General features: G+C 38.4%; 1 protein-coding gene, 1 long non-coding RNA gene and 1 other non-coding gene across 8 annotated transcripts in view; 2 read left to right on the top strand and 1 right to left on the bottom strand.

Moving 5' to 3' along the window:
• CCDC192 (coiled-coil domain containing 192) overlaps positions 1-19,697 on the top strand; it is a 248,895-nt gene that overhangs the window by 171,746 nt on the left and 57,452 nt on the right. The window lies entirely within an intron of this gene.
• Positions 1-19,697, bottom strand: part of LOC143664887 (uncharacterized) — a 71,215-nt gene that overhangs the window by 47,628 nt on the left and 3,890 nt on the right. The gene's annotated exons all lie outside the window — the stretch shown is intronic.
• LOC143665068 (small nucleolar RNA U109) lies at positions 2,716-2,848 on the top strand. The gene has a single exon (XR_013166743.1). It is a non-coding gene; the product is annotated as a small nucleolar RNA U109 (small nucleolar RNA).

A 19,697-nucleotide genomic window follows, 5' to 3' on the forward strand; every position in this document is an offset into this window, starting at 1 on the left:
GTAACCTTGATTTTTTAAAAAAATATTTTTATTGACAAATCTTCACAAACATACCATCCATACATGGTATACAATCAATGGCTCACAATATCATGGCATAGTTGTGTATTCTTCACTATAATCATTTTTTATGAAACATAACCACATACAGACATAAACATTTTTACCGTATGATCATTCCATTCTTGTTATATAATCAATAACTCACAAAATCACACAGTTGTATATTCATGATCATGATCATTTCTTAGAACATGTGCATCGATTCATAAAAAGACATAAAAAGAAAACAGAAAAAAAATCATACATACTATACCCCTTACCCCTCCCTTTCATTGATCACTAGCATTTCAATCTACTAAATTTATTTTAACATTTATTCCCCCTATTATTTACTAATTTTTAATCCACATGTTCTACTCATCTATTGATAAGGTAGATAAAAGGAGCATCAGGCACAAGGTTTTCACAACCACACAGTCACATTCTGAAAGCTCTATCATTATGCAATCATCTTCAAGAAGCATGGCTACTGGACACAGCTCTACATTTTCAGGCAGTTCCCTCCAGCCTCTCCATTACACCTTAACTAAACAGGTGTTATCTATTTAATGTGTAAGAATAACCTCCAGGATAATCTCTCGACTCTGTTTGGAATCTCTCAACCATTGAAACTTTATTTTGTCCCATTTCACTCTTCCCCCTTTTGGTCAAGAAGGTTTTCTGAATCCCTTGATGCTGAGTCCCAGCTCATTCCAGAATTTCTGTCCCACGTTGCCAGGAAGGTCCACATCCATGGGAGTCATGTCCCACATAGAGAGGGGGAGGGCAGTGAGTTTGCTTGTTGTGTTGGCTGAGAGAGAGAGGCCACATCTGAGCAACAAAAGAGGTTCTCTCGGGGGTGACTCTTAGACCTAATTTTTTTTTCTTCTTTATTATTACATATGTTTCCTTTTTAAAAATTTTTTTATTAATTTTTAAATTTAAAAAAATGACAAGAAAGAAACACAAACATTCTTAACATGTGATCATTCCGTTCTACATATATAATCAGTAATTCACAATATCATCACATAGTTGCATATTCATCATCATGATCATTTCTTAGAACATTTGCATCAATTCAGAAAAAGAAATAAAAAGACAACAGAAAAAGAAATAAAACGAAAACAGAAAAAAAAATTATACATACCATATCCCTTATCCCTCCCTTTCATTGATCACTAGCTTTTCAAACTAAATTTATTTTAACATTTGTTCCCCCTATTATTTACCTTTATTCCATATGTTCTACTAGTCTGTTGACAAGGTAGATAAAAGGAGCATCAGACACAAGGTTTGCACAATCACACAGCTATATCATTATACAATCATCATCAAGAAACATGGCTACTGGAACAAAGCGCTACATTTTCAGGCAGTTCCCTCAAGCCTCTCCATTACATCTTGAATAACAAGGTGATATCTACTTAATGCATAAGAATAACCTCCAGGATAACCTCTGGACTCTGTTTGGAATCTCTCAGCCATTGAAACTTTGTCTCATTTCTCTCTTCCCCCTTTTGGTCAAGAAGGTTTTCTCTATCCCTTGATGCTGAGTCTCAGCTCATTCTAGAATTTCTGTCCCACATTGCCAGGAAGGTCCACACCCCTGGGAGTCATGTCGCATGTAGACAGGAGGAGGGTGGTGAGTTTGCTTGTTGTGTTGGCTGGAGAGAGAGGCCACATCTGAGCAAAAAAAGAGGTTCTCTTGGGGGTGACTCTAAAGCCTAATTTTAAGTAGGCTTGACCTATCCTTTGTGGGGTTAAGTTTCTTATGAACAAACTTCAAGATTGGAGGCTCAGCCTATTGCTTTGGTTGTTTTCCCCCTTTCTCACCATTCCCTGAAGGGTACTTTGCAAATACATTTTTATTCACTGTTCAGATCACTCTGGGATTTATCGGGGCATCACTCTGGACAAACCTACAAAATCTCATACCCTACTTATGGTTCCAAGTATTATGGTGTTCAATTAAGCTGTCCACATAAGTTATATTAGGAAATGCACTAGTCAAAATATAAATTTTGTATTAAATAAGCATTTTTTGCTTTAGTCTCACACATACATTAAAGTTTTAAAATATTAATTACCATCTATTTTCAACACCCTGCAGTATTGACATTTCTTTGTTCTTCCTCATGCAAAAACATTTTTTAATTTGTACATTTACACTATCATTATATACTCTAGGCATTCCTAGATTATACCATCTCAGTCTTTCTCATCTATCCTTCTTTCTGATTTCATTTGTACCCCCAAGTAACCTTGATTCTTGAAGAAGACTGTATAGCTACATAATTTTTACAATGTGACTGTGTGATTATGAAAACCTTGTGTCTGATGCTCCTTTTATCGAGGGTATGGACAGATGAGTAAAAAAATAAGAAGAACAAAAAATAAATAAATAATAGGGGGAGATAAGGGGTAAAAATTGGATAGATTGAAATACTGCAGGTCAATGAGAGGGAAGGGTAAGGTGTATGGGATGTATGAGCTCTTTTTTTTTTCTTTTTATGTCTTTTTCTGGAGTGCTGCAAATGTTTTAAAAGTGATCACGTTGAAAAATACACAACTATGTGATGATATTGTGAGCCACTGATTATATATTATGATTGAAATGTATGTGTGCGGTTTTTGCTCAATAAAAATATTTTTTGAGAATGCTATGCATGAGTGCATGTAGATAAGTCTGCTTCTCATTTCTTTAGGAGCAAGAATATATCATAACATGTCATATTAAAAAATGACTTCTCAGGCACCCAATCTTATAGAAGAGATTGATTGCTAGTATATTTTTCCTACATTAAAAAACACGTTATGCATAATACCCACTCCCAGAGTACAGGCAGTAGGCAAATATTTCTTAGGACATAAAAAAGCACTAACCTTCAAAGACAAAAAAATGATTAATGGGGTTTCATCAAAATTAAAAACTACTTTTCTTTGAAGGACATTAAGAACATGAAAAGGCATGCCAAAGACTGGAAGAAAATATCCATAGTACAAATACATAATCACAGTTTTGTATCCAGAATATATAAATAATTTCCTGATTATTTACAACTCAATGAGACAAAAATCCCAATTTAAAAAATGGGAAAAATTTGAGTAGTCAATTGACAAAAGAAAATATTCAAATGGCCAATGAGCATATGCAATGATGCTCAACATCAGAAGTCAACGGGGAAATGCAAATCAAATGAAATGAAATGGCACTATATATCCACTAGAATGGCTAAAATTAATGTGTAACAATACTAAGTGTTCACAAGGACATTTGTGGAACAACTAGATTTCTCATGTATTGCTGGTGTGAATATAAAATAATGCAAATATTTTTGAAGAATCGTTTGGCTGTTTCTTATAAAGTTAAGCATATACTAACACTACCTAAAATTTACAATATTACTCTTATGAACATGTCATAGCAACTTTATTCCTAATAGCCAAAATAGGAAACCTAAATGTATATCTCACAATTTTAATAGATATTACATTCACTGTGCACAATGATCAAAGCGTGAAAGGCATATGAAGTGAAAATTCTCTCTCCCAACTATTCCCTCAGTCTCTCAGTCCCTCCCAGAGACACCCATTGTATCCAAGTACTGCATGTGCTTCCAGAGGTAACATCTGCTTGTTCATTTAAATCCTACTCACTTTTCAGCCCACTCTTTCCTGGATTCCATTTGTAGCTGCCCCAAAGGCAACATGGCCTTCTTATCTTTAAGCCCTATCAATATTTTAACATTCTTTGTATTTGACCTCTTAGCAGCATACAGCACTGTCAATCTCACTCTCCTTGTAGAAACATTCTCTTCCTTTTGGGTTCCATGCCACAAAGCTACTCTGATTTCCCCCCAGCCCTCCATTCATTCTTTTGCTTGGCAATTTCATCCTCTTTATCATATCATTAAATGTTTGAGTTCTTCAAAGCTCAGTACTGTGTTGTCTTCTCTTTTCATTCTATGTTATCTCCCCTGGCAATTTCTATCATAATATACCTTCATTCATGATGCCAGAGACAGGCTCATCCCTAGGAGTCATATCCCAATTGCCAGGGAGACTTACACCCATGGAAGTGATGTCCCATGTAGCAGGGAGGGTAATGAGTTTATTTGCAAAAGTTGGGCTTAGAGAAAGAGGCCACATCTGAGCAAAAAATGATGTTCTCTGGAAATGACTTTTAGGCATAATTATAGGTAGACTTAGCTTCCCCATTACAGAAATTGCACATAAGCAAGCCTCAGGATGGAGGATTTGGCCTATTAATTTGGGAGTTCCTAACGCTTGAGAGAGTTATCAGGAATTTCCCAGGTGGGGAAGTTTAATAGACCCACATTTTTTTTCCTCCAGTTTTCCAGGAACTTTGCAAATACTTTTATCATTGTTTGCCTTACATACTCAAGAATGTATCAGAGTATTACATTACCTATTCAGAATTACAAGATCTCATTCATTATTCTAGGCTCCATGTTTTTAGGTTGTTTAAGTGAACTGCACAGACAGGGTATGTTAAATTGTGTGCTAGAGGAAATTTAAATTTTGGATAAAATAAACATCTCTTCTTATGGTCTCACATAGAAAGTGAAGTTTTAGAATTCAGACACTATCATCCTTTACCCTATTTTCTGATTTACTTTAGTCCCAAGCAGATTGGCCTCGTTTGTATCTCTAATTGAGGTGTGATCTCTTTTTCAGCTTCTTTAACAATTGTTGTATGGATAGTGCTGACTCTCAGAGCTGCAGAGATTCCAACTCTGAGTCTCAGGCGTCAGACAGATAACCACAGTTCCAGGGAAATACCAGGTTATACATCTTGAGCACAGCATCTCAGAATTACTCAGCACTGCTTATAACATCACCCACCAAACTCCTGTTTATCTTATTCTCTCTAATAGAGACCCACTGTATTTTTTCAAGACTCTTGTACTTGTGACTCTTCTTTCCATCGTAAGGCGTTTACGCATGGTATTCCTTCTTCCTTGATGTTCTTTTCTCATTGCTTTACCTAATTAATGTCCCTTTATCTTTCAGATATTTGTCAAGTGTGACTTCCTGAGAAAAGTCTTTCTAACTTCCTTAACGAGGTCACAACTCTTACATACAAGCTCTCAGAGTCTCACGTGTGACTCCACAAAACTTACCACAGTCAGCAACTGACTTGTGTGTGATTGTTTCAAGTCTGTTCCCATAACTAGACTCTCAACATTATAAAAGTAGAGACTATGATTGTCTCACTCACCCCAGGATCCCCTGGAGTTGTTCAATACGTATGTGGTAAATGGGTAATATATTACATGTCTCTGAATGGGGTATTTGCCTGCTGGGGCCAACCTACTGAGGACACAGAGAGCAGGAGTTGCTCTACAAACTCACAGAAGACAATCTAAAACAGGAAGAATAGAAGAAAGAGTAAAATCTAGGATTTGAAGAGGCACTCAAATAAAGGAGACAGTTAATATTTCAAAACAGTAAAATAAAGCCACATAGAGTCATAGTCAAGGACCTCAAATCTGTTGACAATTTTTATATGCTTGTAAAAGTACTGCCATGAAAAAATTGTGCTCAGTGTACATGTACCAAATGAGGAAATGAACCGGGACCCTCTGCCTGGAGCTCTTGTCTGTTCTTAATCCAACTGTCCTCATGGAGTTCATATTTTCATGACTACTAAAGCCCCATATACTTTTTTCCTTAAGATGAAGAAGGATCAACCACCTCAGGAGAAATAGCTGCACTATTTTGTGCCTGATATATTTATAGGAGAAAACTCTAAATCCATAGAATCAGCTCTAACATTCTGCTTACCTTTGCTTATTGCAGAAGAGGTGTTTAATTGTTCATATTTAACTCACTCTCCTTGGAGGGTCTTCCCACTCTAAGGTCTCTGTGATCAGACACAGAAATTTGCATTTTAAATTAGTCTCCGAGTGATTCTTAGGTGTTCTAATGTCTGAGAACAAATCCTTTCATTCTCAAATCTGGCTGTGCATGAAAATCACTCGGGGAGGTTATTCAAAACTCAGGTACTTGAGCTCCAACTCAGATCAGATGAGTCATTCTTTAGGTAGGACCCAATCTGTCCACTTAAAATTTTTCCTGTTAGAACTCAATGTGATATTTAAATCTAAGGAATCATGTTTTTCTTCATTTCTGAAAAATGCTCCTCCATTTCCCCCTCAAATAAATCTTCTCCCCTATTCTTTCTTCTTTCTGCCTGGAAAGTAGGTTATATTTATATCGAAGATTTCCCTCCCTACTTCATGTCTCTTAAATATTCTTCCATATATTCCATATGTCCATTCCTGTGGGTTCTCATGACTTTTCCTACATCATCTACCAAGTTACTAATTCTCTTATCTGCTATATCTATTCTACAATTTAACATATTTTTCAGTGATCACAGTTTTCATTTTTAATTGTTTTCATTGATTCCTTTTCATGCCTTTTCTTTTTTCCATAATGTCTTATTTTTGTCCTAGGGATTTTAAAAAATATTTTTGAATATTAAAGACCATCTCAAATTCCTGTATTATTACTCATTCCTCATGATACATTTTCCTATTTGCTATATATGCTGATTCCCTCTCTGTCATGGTAGTAGGTGAACTTTTGGGTTTTGTAATTTTAGTCTGTGGGCTTATCTTCAGGGGGTACTGTTTTCCATGGGTACTCCTATTGCACAGCTCCAAGTTTGCCTTTCCTGGAACCTTTCATGTTTCACTATTTCTGTACCAATTTTTGAATTTTTTTTGGCTCATGATTTTTGAATCACAGGGAAAGTGAGAATCAGAACCATTGCACTGTGTACATGGAATTTTGGGATTCAAATTTCTTCAAAATGTTTCTTTTCCACCATTTCCTTCATTGCTGCAAAGTCCTGAGTTGGAGGATGGAACATTTTAGGCCCTTATCCCAAACTGAAAAGCCTATCCTTATACTGGGTTACATGCGGGGAATAAACAGCCCTGTACCAGCTCCTTGCCAAACACGAGGTCTGTAAGATTTGTCTCCCATTCCTGTCTGCCCATAACAGTTATAACCTTGAAGTCTACGTCTGGTTACGATGGCCCTGTAGGCTGCTTCATTTCTACTCCTATTCACAATGGCTTGCTTTGAGTTCCCATTGCATTTTTATTAGCCAGATATTTTGCTTTCCTACTTTGGAATTTTTTATGTATGATTTTAGATTTCTAATGTATTTTTCAGAATTACCATGTGACTGGTATCGAAAGAGTGTCTCCTAAATCAATCTGTCTTCTTGAGTAACAGTCTGGATTCACATTTTTAACACACTCGCTAGGAAATTCTTACATACACTGAAGCTTGGAAGGCCATGAAAGTTTGAGAATCACTGCATTATGAAATCCAGTACTTTCTTTTTTTCACACCAAACCCCATTAACCAAACATACCAGCTAATCACTCAAGTTCAGTTTTCCTTCCTAAATATTGTTGTCTTACTCCACTATCTCTTTCATTCATTGGTCCATTGAAATGCTTTCATAATTAAAATCCCTCTATTTAACATTCTCCCTTAAAATTCTACCCACCTCATATCTCCTGAGTGATCTATCTATAGTATGCATCTGTTCAAGCCTAAAATTTTTCCATTCCCTACACGATAAGGCTTAAACTTCACAGAACTATGCAAAAGATCATCCACGGCTCAGCCTCTATTCCCCACCCCCACTCCCACTTTGTATGTCTATACTTTGCACTTGGCCTCTAGAAATAAGAAATGGCCTGTGGTTGCCTATATACAATGCTGTCTATTGATCTCAGTCTTTGGGGTGCTGGAATGACCTCTCCCCTGCACCCTTTCTGCCTAACCTAACTCTGATTCACGTTTCAAGACTCAGCTCAGTTGACATCTCTTCTAGGAAACCTCCCTTGAACCTCTAGGCAAGGCTCAGGGTCCTGATCTGTGCCCTCAGAGGACCCCATATACACCCTGTTAAGAGCATTATATTGAAACTTTATTACATATCACAAGATCAGATCTTCCAATGGGGAAGGATTATGCCTTACACGTATTCTCCATTTCTGGCTCAGAGCCTGGCACACAGTGCACACCTAGTAAATATTTGTTGAATTGAGCTACATTATTAAGAATCTCAGAAATTGAGATCTTCCTAATTGATGGGATTCTCTGTTAAAATTTTATCTGCTTTGGAAAGTTTAACATGATTAGAAAAACATGATTTCAAAATTCTCAGGCTAAAAAGTTTCTCAATAGATTATTGCTTAGAAAATTAGTATCAGTCCAGTAAATATGTTCAACCCTTGTTGATATGCCCACTTGACTTTCTCAAGTTGACAGAAATATCACTTCTAGTAGAAATCTTTTTCCAATATTCATGGGGGATTGCCCATTTATTCTTATTATAGAAGACAGCAACAAAAGTCCCATCAAAAAATAAAGATTAGTGTTCAGAAAAGTAATAGAGAAGGAACAAGACACAATGTTTTCTCTCCTTAAGGGTATGCACCTGTGTGTTGGATGGAGAAAATAATCACAATGATTAAAGACTGGCTAGGAAATATATTCCACATTAAGCCTTTTCAGATGACAGACCAAGATTCCTTGTTTCCATAATTGGAATACCTTTTCTCTGCTATGAAAGAGAAATAGCCAGCAAAGATCCTTGAGATTTGATACCCCAGAAATGGCAAGTTTCCTTTTCTCTGCTGAATGTGTGTGTATTAAGTACACACAGGGATTATCAAGGGATTTGAAGCACTTAAGAAGCATGAGTTGCCTTTTTTTTTTACATCTTGGATTGCTTTTAAAATAAGAAAAATAAACTACAATTTTAAAGCTTAAAAAAGCTTTCATTGCCTTAGTTCCCTACTCCACTTTGAACATTTAAGGCTCAAAAAGTTTAATCAGCAAGACTTAATTAATCCATATGTAAACCCTAAGGAGGTTAAAAAATTCCATTTGGCATTTGGAGAAGTGAACATCCAGACACTTGCCTCAGATTACTCTTTTGTTTATAGAGTTGGGAACAGGAGTTACAATTTTCCTGCTATATTTCCTTGAAGCTTATGAAGGTCATTGAAATAGTTTAGAACAATTCAATGAGTGTGAAAGGTGGTATGGGAATTTTCCTTAGCTGTTGTGACCTGCATGGAGTTGCAAGGGAATCGTGGGTGGCAAAACAGAGTCAGAACCAAGGTGTTTGTTTCCAAGTCAGAGAGGAAAAGCGTGTTAAAGCTTTGAGTGGATGGTGCAGTTTGATGCTGCATATTTATTCTAAGAAAGGAAGCTGATCTACTTCACAAATGCTTTAACTACCCTGTCATCCCACATTTATGATTTTCCAAACCTAAGATTCCTTTGTTCCAACTGATTTTTTTCTTTTCAAAGTTGAAATTGGCAACCAATAAAGAAATGGCATACAGAACGAGCTCCCATGGAAAGGGAGCGCTGTGTGACCTGCTGGAGTTGCAGCCTTCCTCACGTCCCCAGCGCACGCTCATGCATTCCCACCATCTCATGGACAAGCAGACACTCATGCTATCTCTGTGGCCAGCATCTGACTCTCATCCATGGACACCCTTTCAGTCAACCCCACAGATGTGCATGTCAGAAATATGAAGTAAAAAGCGGAGTTACAAACCACAAGTACAATAGTACTGGCATTTATATTTACTCATGTTGTTTTATCTCTACTGGAGATCTTTATTTCTCCATGTGGCTTTGATCTATTCTCTAGTGTCCTTTCCTTTCAACCTGAAAAATTCCCCGTAGCATTTCTTGTAGGGCTGGTCTAGATGTGATGAATTCCCTCAGCTTTTGTTTATTCTGGAATGTCTGAATCAATCTCTCATTTTTGAAAGACAGTTTTGCCAGATATAGGGAATTTTTTTCCATGAAGCACTTCAAAGATGTCATCCCACTGCCTTCTTGCCTCCATGGTTTCTGAAGAGAAATCAGCATTTAGTCTCATTGAGTCTCCCTTGTACATAGTACATTGCTTCTCTCTTGTGGCCTTCAGAATTCTCTCTTTATCTTTGGCATTTGACAAATCTTTGAGTTCATTGATTCTTTCTTCTGCCAGCTTCAATCTGTTGTTGAATGCTCTAGAGAATTTTGTTTCTATTTCTGTTACTGTAATCTTCAACTCTGTTTGGTTCTTTTTCATGATTTCTACATTTTTATTGCTGTTCTCCTTTTGTTCATCTACATTTTTCTTATTTCCTTTAGTTCTTTGTTCACATTTTCCTTTTTGAGCATATTTACCATTTTTTGAAAGCCTTTGTGTGGTATGTCTCAGGTCTTTCTTACTCTGATGATTTATAGTACTTTATCCTCTTTCTTTGCAAGGACCAGCATTTCCTGTTTGTTTTTATGTTTTGTAATCTTTCGTTTGTACCCATGACATTCTGATATTTTAATGTTTTATTTCTGGAATTTAGATGCTTAAGTGTCTGTTCCTGAAGCTTGTATACAAGTAGCATTATGACTGAGATTTTCTTGAATGCCAGGAGGTAAAAACAAAAGTCAGGTGGTGGGGTTGGAGAAACCACTTTCCTCAATCTTTGCAGCACAGCCTGTGCAAGTTCCCTCCTTCAGAGTTTGGCCGTCCTAACAATGAATTTAGAGAACTGCACAAGATTGAAGCATAGGCTTTTCTGTTTTTTGTTTTTGTTTTCTGAGCATACATCTTGTCTTGGCATGAGTTTATGGCCCTAAGAATTCTTCCATTCACACTCCTAGTGTTTCCTTCTCTCCTAGTATTTCCTCATGATCCCAGGCACAACACTGTATGACCCACAACTTGAGATCCTTTGCCCCAGGCAGCTGTTCTCCTCCAGCGTTCTGTGGAAGAGCTCTGTGAGCTGCCTGTTTATACAGGGTGAGTGCTGGGACAGTGAGTTCAGTCCCTCAGCCTGCCACCAGACAGACTGGCACAGACATTCATGCGCCTTGGTACAGCACGAGGGTTACTCTGCTCCCTCCAGAACTGGGACCAGGGACCTGCACTGGGAATATGGGCCAGTTCCACACCAAACTGGCGAGGGAATGGGGGAAAGGGCCAGTAATGGCGCCACAGAGTTTTCCATCACCTCTATCCATTTCCAAACATTCAAATCCAACCTGGTTAAAAATTCTGCACACAAATTCTCTATCTTCTGGTAATCTATATTTTAGATTTTAGCTCTATGGGCTTATTTATTATAAGTAGTTCATATTAGTGAGATCATATAATATATGTCTTTCTGTGTCTGACTTATTTGACTCAACATAATGTCCTTAAGATTCATCCATGTTTGTTGTATCCTTTAGGACTTCACTCCATCTGAACTGTTGGTTAATGTTTCATCGTATGTACATACCACATTTTGTTGATCCACTCGTCTGTTGACAGACACTTGGGTTGTTTCCATCTTTTGGTAATTGTGAATAATGCTGCTATGAACATTGGTGTGCAAATGTCTGTTTGCATCCCTGTTGACTATTGACCCCTTGAGTGATAGCTGCTTGAGGACCCTGCAGTTGGCTCTGGGTGCCACTGGGGTTTACATTTCTTGATGGCAGAATTCTAAGTTCTGGAAACAGTAATACAGACTCTCCTTTAATAGAAACAGAGGAAGGCTTTAGGTCAGACATAATGGAAGGGCTAATTTAGAAATATGTGATAGAGATTATCCTACCAGAGTCATTTTTAAAACATCTGAGATGGTTTCTAAGATGTCTTCCTACCTTGGGTTCGATGAACCTGTTGACAGCAAAGGCAAAAAGTAAATAATTTTGACTAATGAAAAGTAAAATATATGATTGAAAGATTAAAGTCTCAATTCATCTAGGATAGGCAAGTATTGTAATTATTGAACTACTATGATTGCTACTTCAAGAAACATCTAGAAAAGTGCTTTTGTGGCTAAGAATAATCAACATTGTCAGTTTAAATAAATACAGAATTGAAATTAGAGCAAACAGAAGCCAGTTTCAAGTCTAACACATATTTGAGAAAAATGGCATTTTTATTCATATCTTTATTCTTTTAGTCAGTCCAAAACTATTTATTTAAGATGCATTTCCTGAATTTTAGTTTTTCAAAAGCCAGTTTTGCCTTTAACTAGGAGGACCAGACCCGTCCAGTGTGCCCCAGAGATGGAGTCTACACAGGCCTGTCTGGATGCAGGTGGGCTCCTGTTAGAGCAGTACTGTCCTCACTTTTACCAGCAATGACCTGGAAGCTGAAGTCCAAAACCAGAACTGATCATGTATGGCTCCTGTGGTCCTTCTTGGTCAGAGCCAGAAGATGCAACATACCATTTATCTACAACAATCTTTTCCTGATGAACAACTCATTTTACTACACCTAAATTTATAATCTCAGACTCTAGGAAGTTGTGAAACCATAGGTCCCTAGTGAGGGGTCATGCACTTGGCTGTATGCTTAGTCTCCTGTCCCTTCCCTTACCTGTCATCCCTGCATACCTCTTGAGTTGAAGGCAAGTTGCTGAGAACAGTCTTAAAGGTACCAGACAGAACTTTCAGAAATATTTTAGATTCCTATTTGGAGCCCTGTTTAGTTTCATGGGCTAGCTTTTCAGAGATGGGTTTGTAGTGGAACTACGGTGAACACCTTGCTGGAGAGTGAATAAGAAAGTCAGATTTTTCAGTCCAACAAAACCAAGAAATAATCTGTATTTGATGACTTATATTATGGCAAGGACATTTGTTTAGACTTGTTAAAATATGCAGTCTGAAACTTGCTAATAATCTGCATAGCGAAAGTTCACATCATTGCCGCCCTTTTTCTACCTCCCTGACTCTTTGCATGCTATTTACAAGTGTCAAATGCTCCTTTTTTGGGTCATGGCTTTGCAACCCCACTTTGCATGCATATAACCCAATTCTTTTTTTTTTTTTGGCCTGGGCAGGCACCAGGAATCAAGCCTGGCTCTCTGGCATGGCAGGCAAGAACTCTTGCCTGCCTGCCTTTACAATATCAGATTCTGAAATTAATCTTTTGTCCTAAGGAATATTAAAAGAAACTATATGGAAATCCAAATATTCTTATCTTCCTACCTATGAAATATGAAGACAGCTGTGCTCAATAGTGGAGAAGTACAGACAAGAAAGATACAACCAAAGTCACAGCTAGAATGTTGAGTATGAGGAACAAAGATGAATTTAGGCTGCAAATACTGCTGAATGTTCCTACCATATTCTTAAGAGTTAAGCTACCTCTACAGAGCAGGGCTGACGCCTTTTAGTAGGAAGTTTTCAGCTATGGCAAACCACTGCTATTTCTTTCACCACTTTAAAGGTTCAAGGTGTAGGATGCCTCACTGCTTAGGGAAAGGAGCTTCAGGAGAACTCTGAAGGACAGGCTAAGCTAACCATTCTCAGAAGGTGAAGTCTTGGCTAAGAGAAGCAAGAGGTGATTTTGTTGCAGAATTGGAAACACATTTTCTTGTCATCGAATGGGCACAGACTAGATCGTCACCATACTAGATAAAATGTCACTTATCAAGCATACACATCACATTCATGAATGTGAATAAAAGGGGAGGAGACTACAAAATGCATTTGCAATAAGACTTCCAAATTGACCTTCCCTTGCAGTTCTCAGGCAAAATGAATATTGGGTTCTGTCTATAATTGTCAAGACTGTATGTTGGTAATTGATTTGAAAATCAACTCTTTTCTCTTGTTTTCTAATACAAGGCCAGAAGACAGTACTTAGCTGTTCCCACTGAGCCTTTTTTACTTTTTAACTCTACATGACTTCCTCTTTATGACCTCATAATTCTGGTTTAATTGATGAGTTACCATAACAGTGGGTAGCTTGAAGGAATTAAGAAGAGGAAAATCAAGAAAAGAAAACTTTCAAGGTAACAATAATAATTGAATGTTGAACCCTGTCTGAGATCTTAGAGAAGAGAAATTGGTTGAGCATATGCAGCCAATCCATCATTGGTTCTGTGGCATAGTATTACTAAACACTAAATTTTCCCAGGGCAAAAAACACTTGTTTCATCCACTTAATCTATCTACTTAAATTTATATTGCCCAGTTAACTATTCAAGTGAATTCTCCCTTTCCAATAAAAGAGTTGACTAGATAAACCTACCTGGAGCTAGAAGACAAGTTAGAAGATTTGATTTTGGTAATTTCTCCATGTAAATGCAATTTCTCTCATGTAAATGTCCTTAGTCAAATTAACTATCAAACATTGCTTGCAATGAACTTGATGAGAAATTATAGATTTTCTCAGGGGGAAATTTAACTTGAGGTTTTTGCCCACCATGAAACTAGTTTTGTTTCTAAACAAATACCAGAATAAAGCAATTGAAAAATGAAAGAATTGGCTGATCACTCATTTAATTGTAGCTATATAATATCCACTTTACAGATATATTGTAAAACAGTAAGCTAAGTCACTGCTCACATTCATGGTCTCAAAAATTCTACTTAATAAAGAATATAAGTTGTAAAAGCATAATATCAATAGAACTTGGCACTTTGCCGCCTTTTCCGATGTCTCTTGTACAGTGCAGGAAGCTGTTTTATGCTCTCTGGGCACCCTTTCTCCTATGACAATTGTCCTTTTCTCTACTTGGATCTAAATGCTCCAGTTCTTAAGTGCATGCTTTGTTTTATGACTCAACAGCTAAGTCACAGATGCCCAACAGTGACTGATTTCCTCCCTCTGGGCAAGTGCAGAGGGAGCACAGGCATAGCGAAAAAACACCTGTCAGCCCAATGATAAAATCATTCCAGAAGGGGGAAAAAATCTTCATTATTTTTGCAATCATGTTAGTAGTGCTCAGAGCACTTACACGAGGTCGATATAGGAATTATTTCTCAGCACGTGTATATTCTGCCATCTCTTGTTTCTGGTTCTGTTTTCTTCCATGCCTGCCACTTCTTTTATGGCTGTTTGCCCATGACATCAACACTTGTAAAGGTGGGGCTGAGAAACTAAAATTGCTTAATATATGGCTTTGGCACTTTGAGCTCTCTCTGTCCCCAGGGGGAACTGGGTTGGAAAACAGCTGCTCCCAGGCTCTGATAGGTGTGACAACGCACCTCTCTCGCAGCTCGCTGGGGCAGGGTGTGATTTGAGGTTACAAAACCATGAAGTAGACTTGGCTTTAGTGGACCCTGACTACTTTTTCTTTTCACATGACGTACTTGGGCCCTCAATTTTGTTTGGTGTTGTGAAACCAGTAATATTAAAACTTATTGCACTGCAGGTCCTTTCTTTTTCAAATATCGAAAAAATTGCCAGCCTCTTCCATTTTTACTAGATAAGAAGGATGAGTCCTCTTAATCTCAGAAATGGATTTGTTTAATTGAATATAGGTATTCTAATGCTATATGAAGGCAAGCTTGCTTGTAGACGTTGGTCCAGATCGTTTCTTTGATGTTAGCAAGATCTCATCTACCTAAAGATTCTTTTTTCTATTAAATGTAATCTTATCATGTATTATATATGTGTTCCAGGTTCCAATCAAATGCCCATTCCATTGCTTTTTAGGTCTTATGGGAAAGTAGCAGCTTGATATAGTGGAAAACAACACTGAGAGGTGGAGTCCAAAAACTTAGCTTCTCGCAGACTTATTACTTAAGACTTTGGGCCGTCATTTCATTCTTCTCTGCTTCCATTTCTGCATCTATATAATGCTAGGTCTGGACAATTGGTATCTGATATTGCATCCAAATCCGTATCATCAAAGATTCAGTGATTCTATCTGATTTCGTCACCCTGAGGCATCAGGCCATGACTTAAGATCTCATGGTCAGAAGTTAGATACCATTCCCATTTTCTTCAAGCAGTGGATTTGTAGAATCTTAGATGTCATCTTATTCAAACCGCCCACAGTGTAGGACACTGCCTAGGACATTGGGGGTATGCTCAGCACAGTGATCCAAGGCACAGGCTGGAGCCAACTGCATGGAATCTAATTGTGACACCATTAGACTTCGAGCAAGTCATTTAAACCTCTCTGTGCCTTGGTATGTTCAACTAAAAATGGTATTAATCATCACTTTATAAATGGGTGGCTGCAAAATGAAATGAGCTTGTACATATGAAATGCTCAGAACCATGCCTGGCATTTTGTAGACAGTAATTGCTAGCTTCTCTCTAGAACATTCCCAATAATGGCCTGGGTACCACAAGCAGGGAAGGTTATCTCTTTATTTTGCATTAATCTGTTGCTTCTCTTTAATAAACACTTACACAAGTGTTCTGATGACCAGGGCATCTATGGGGAAAAGCTAAGACTTGGCCACAGCTATAGATAAATGCCTCCCATGTGGTGAAGCAGGTTGCTTGCGTAATTACTGGGATTTTGTTTTCTCTTTATTAGAGATCCAAAACTCTTTGGGTAAAGGGATCAGAATTAAAATGTATTTCTACAGGATGTTGTAACATGAAATGTGTCGGTATTGGGAGGGTGGGGATATTGCAAAGAAATGAGAAGTGCTAGCTTTGGTGCTGTGGTCTGACTCTCTTGTCCATTAACCCTCTATCTGTGGTCACGTGAGGCCAGGCTCTGGACAATGTCATGACAAGTCCTAAGGGTTTGTGTTCCAGCTATTTTCCCATGACCTTGCTGAATGAAATATGACTAAATTATATTGTGCATCTGTGATTTGTCTTTCATTCAAGGCATTTGGTAAAAAAAAAAAGCTCATCTGATCACTGTCACATCAGACGACTCAACTGAATGGTCCCAATCATCAGAAGTTCCCAATCATCAGAATCATTCAAGCGTTTGCTTCTCTGATGAGAGACACGAGGGGGCCTCAGACTGCCCTTGGCTGGTTCAGCTGTACCTTCCTAGGTTCTCTGGTATTCCATGGCATTCCACACTGCAAATGCGCCTTGCATCACACACACACACGCTGCCCTTCTAGAAGTAAGTCTGTTACATTGCCTTTCTACTTCTACCAACTACAGCACCTCACGCACAACTATCAATGGTTACTTTTAAGTTCTTAACAAATTAGTGATGCCTTTGACTGGTGAAGCCTTAAGTTATCACTGAATAGGAAAGTAAGTATCTGGAATCAAAAGACTTTGGCCCAATTCCATTTAGCTACTTACTTACCAGGAGACCATGATCAGTCACTCAAACTCTCTGGAACCTCTGCTTTCTCATTTACAAAATAGGGACATGACCTTGGATTAGAATTAGGTTTCATCCATTCAAGGTAGTTGCTGGGAGTATGTATTATGAACATTGAAGTCATACGAGTAACCCAGGATGACAGCATCTCCAAATCAAAGATGTGCCATGAACTGGGAGGAGCATACATGGCATATTTCCTATCCCTGAACTTTTAAAATATTCAGTTTAGGGTTTTGTAAATAGAAACCAAAAGAAGAGATGTGAGATTAATTTTATAAGCCAAGTCGTAGCCAATGCTTTCAAGGCTTTTATTTGTTTCATTATTAATAGTGGGCTACTAGAAGAATGAAAGGAAGACTTCCCAATATCTTCTATATTCAAACTAAGCTCTCTTGTACATGCTCAGTCGTGAGCAATTTGTCAGTGGCTCTCTGGAGAAAAAACCCCTGCCTTTGTCATAGATGCTTCATAAGTGAATAAGCTTGGGATGGACAGAGCAGGTTTCAGGTGAAGTGGGAGGACAGTGTGCCCTGGAAAGCCCAAGAAAGAGGTGCTGTGGGGAGCAGCAGGCAGGGCCTTAGAAAGCGCCACACAGCAGCCCATGGAGGCAGTCACTTACTTGGCCTGGGCACCTGGCCAGCTCTGGCAGGAGACTGAATTAAGGCTATTTGCATGTGTGTTTTCAAGGCATTAAGTTTTGTCTACCCGTGCAAGGTGAGATCAATGTCATCATGCAGGAAACTTAATTTTAAAGGAGAAAGAAAAAGGAAAGTCTTGCTTTCAATTAGGTACAAACTGCATTTTCTGTAAAGTGTAACAAAGACATCATTAGAAAAGACAGTTTAGAGTATTATTGGAGGGTTTAGGATTTCCTTGATGTGTTTTGTTTGGATAACAGAAACGCAGTATGTTTCCTACATTCCAAGCACAGCACTAGGTGCTACCATTTTCCATGAATGTCATTTGGTCCCCCACAATGGTTCTGTGAAATGGGACCTACGGCTTAGAAATGTCATGTGCCTGGCCCAATTTCTCATGACTAGATAAATTACAAAGCCCAGGCTTAAAATTCTAGAACACGATTCAAAGTTTTTGAATACACCCAGAAATCTTAAGCAGCACTGGCACTTCCATGTTGAAACACTTCTATAAATAGTTTCCTGATTATTTCCAATTCCCATTGACTTGGTAAAATGCAAGCTATTCGGTAATGTGATGAGGATGGATATTTCCCTTTCAAAACACTGCACAAATACATGATTTCCTCCCTCATTCCATCCTGTAGTAGAAGTAGGAAAGGGCAACCTATAATAGGAATTTATCTCCAAGCTATAAAATCTTCCTACCCTTTCGGTAATCACAGAGGAGAGTTCACAGTTACTAAGGAGATCATAACAGACTCCATTAGATGCAAGTACAACACTTTGGTTGCCTGGCTAGTGAATGCCAAAAAAGCAAAGGAAAATATTATCATTGTTGAAATCATTTGATGTCTATGACTAATAAAAAACATGTTGGCAAACTGAATTTTTTTGAAATGCCCAACGGGCTTGGTTGAACCTTTGAATTAATGGCATACAGAGTTCTGTGAGGAGAAAAGAAAAAAGAGAAAGATAAACATTAAACTATTTTTAATAGAGAAAAATTGATATTAAATTAATATTTAATTAATCAAATATTTTAATTAATATCTAAATTTTGTCTGAGTACACAAAGGCCCCAATGGAAGCCTTAAGCAACTCATATAGATCCTTCATCTAAAATAATCTGCCCTCCCCTCCCCTTTTACAGCTAAATAACACAGTTTGAACCTTTTGAGTCAACATATCCTTGAGTTCTTAGGGACCCACAGGCCGTGTCACCCATCTTGGCCAACTTCTCACAAATACCAAAATTCTCTTTAAGGTATTTCTGGCAACCGCACCTTCAGGGTTCTAAGGGCTGAGGTGTCCACTCCCGCATGTGCCCTGCCCCTTGGGGGTGAGAGGAAGCCAGAGGAAGGCAGGAGGAAACGGGGCTGGGGGTAGGCCAGGCATCGGCTTACCCCTTAACCCAGGCTCCAGGAGGTACCAGGGCCTGCCCAAAGGCCCATCCAGTCTCTGCTTGACGGTTCCCAGTGCGAGATCGAGGCCAGGAACCAGCCTGTCTTGTTATGGGCATAGCGCTGACTGCTGGAGGGCGCTTCCTCTTAGTATGCCAAAGTCTCCCTCCTCACATTTCCTACTCATGGTTCCTCGTGGCATCTCTAGAACGGCACTGCTTACCTGAACTTCCTCTCCTCTTGACAACTCCCTCAGATATCTGAAGTCAGCTGCCGTGACCACCCCTGGACACTGTCTGCTCCAAACTGAATACCCCCAATTGCTTTCTCAAATAAAGCAGATAGACATATATTACAGCATAAGAAGAGACAAACCATATAATCACCATAAGAAAAAGACAAAAAAAGTGTTCTGGAAACGTGAATGTAAAAGAGAGTTGAATTTCTTGCTGAATTTGAGAAGCTCTGTGCCCGTCCATTGAGTTCCTGCGCTCTGCCATTCATGT

Source organism: Tamandua tetradactyla, chromosome 20 (genome assembly GCF_023851605.1).
Source record: "Tamandua tetradactyla isolate mTamTet1 chromosome 20, mTamTet1.pri, whole genome shotgun sequence".
Classification (NCBI taxonomy): Eukaryota; Metazoa; Chordata; class Mammalia; order Pilosa; family Myrmecophagidae; genus Tamandua; species Tamandua tetradactyla.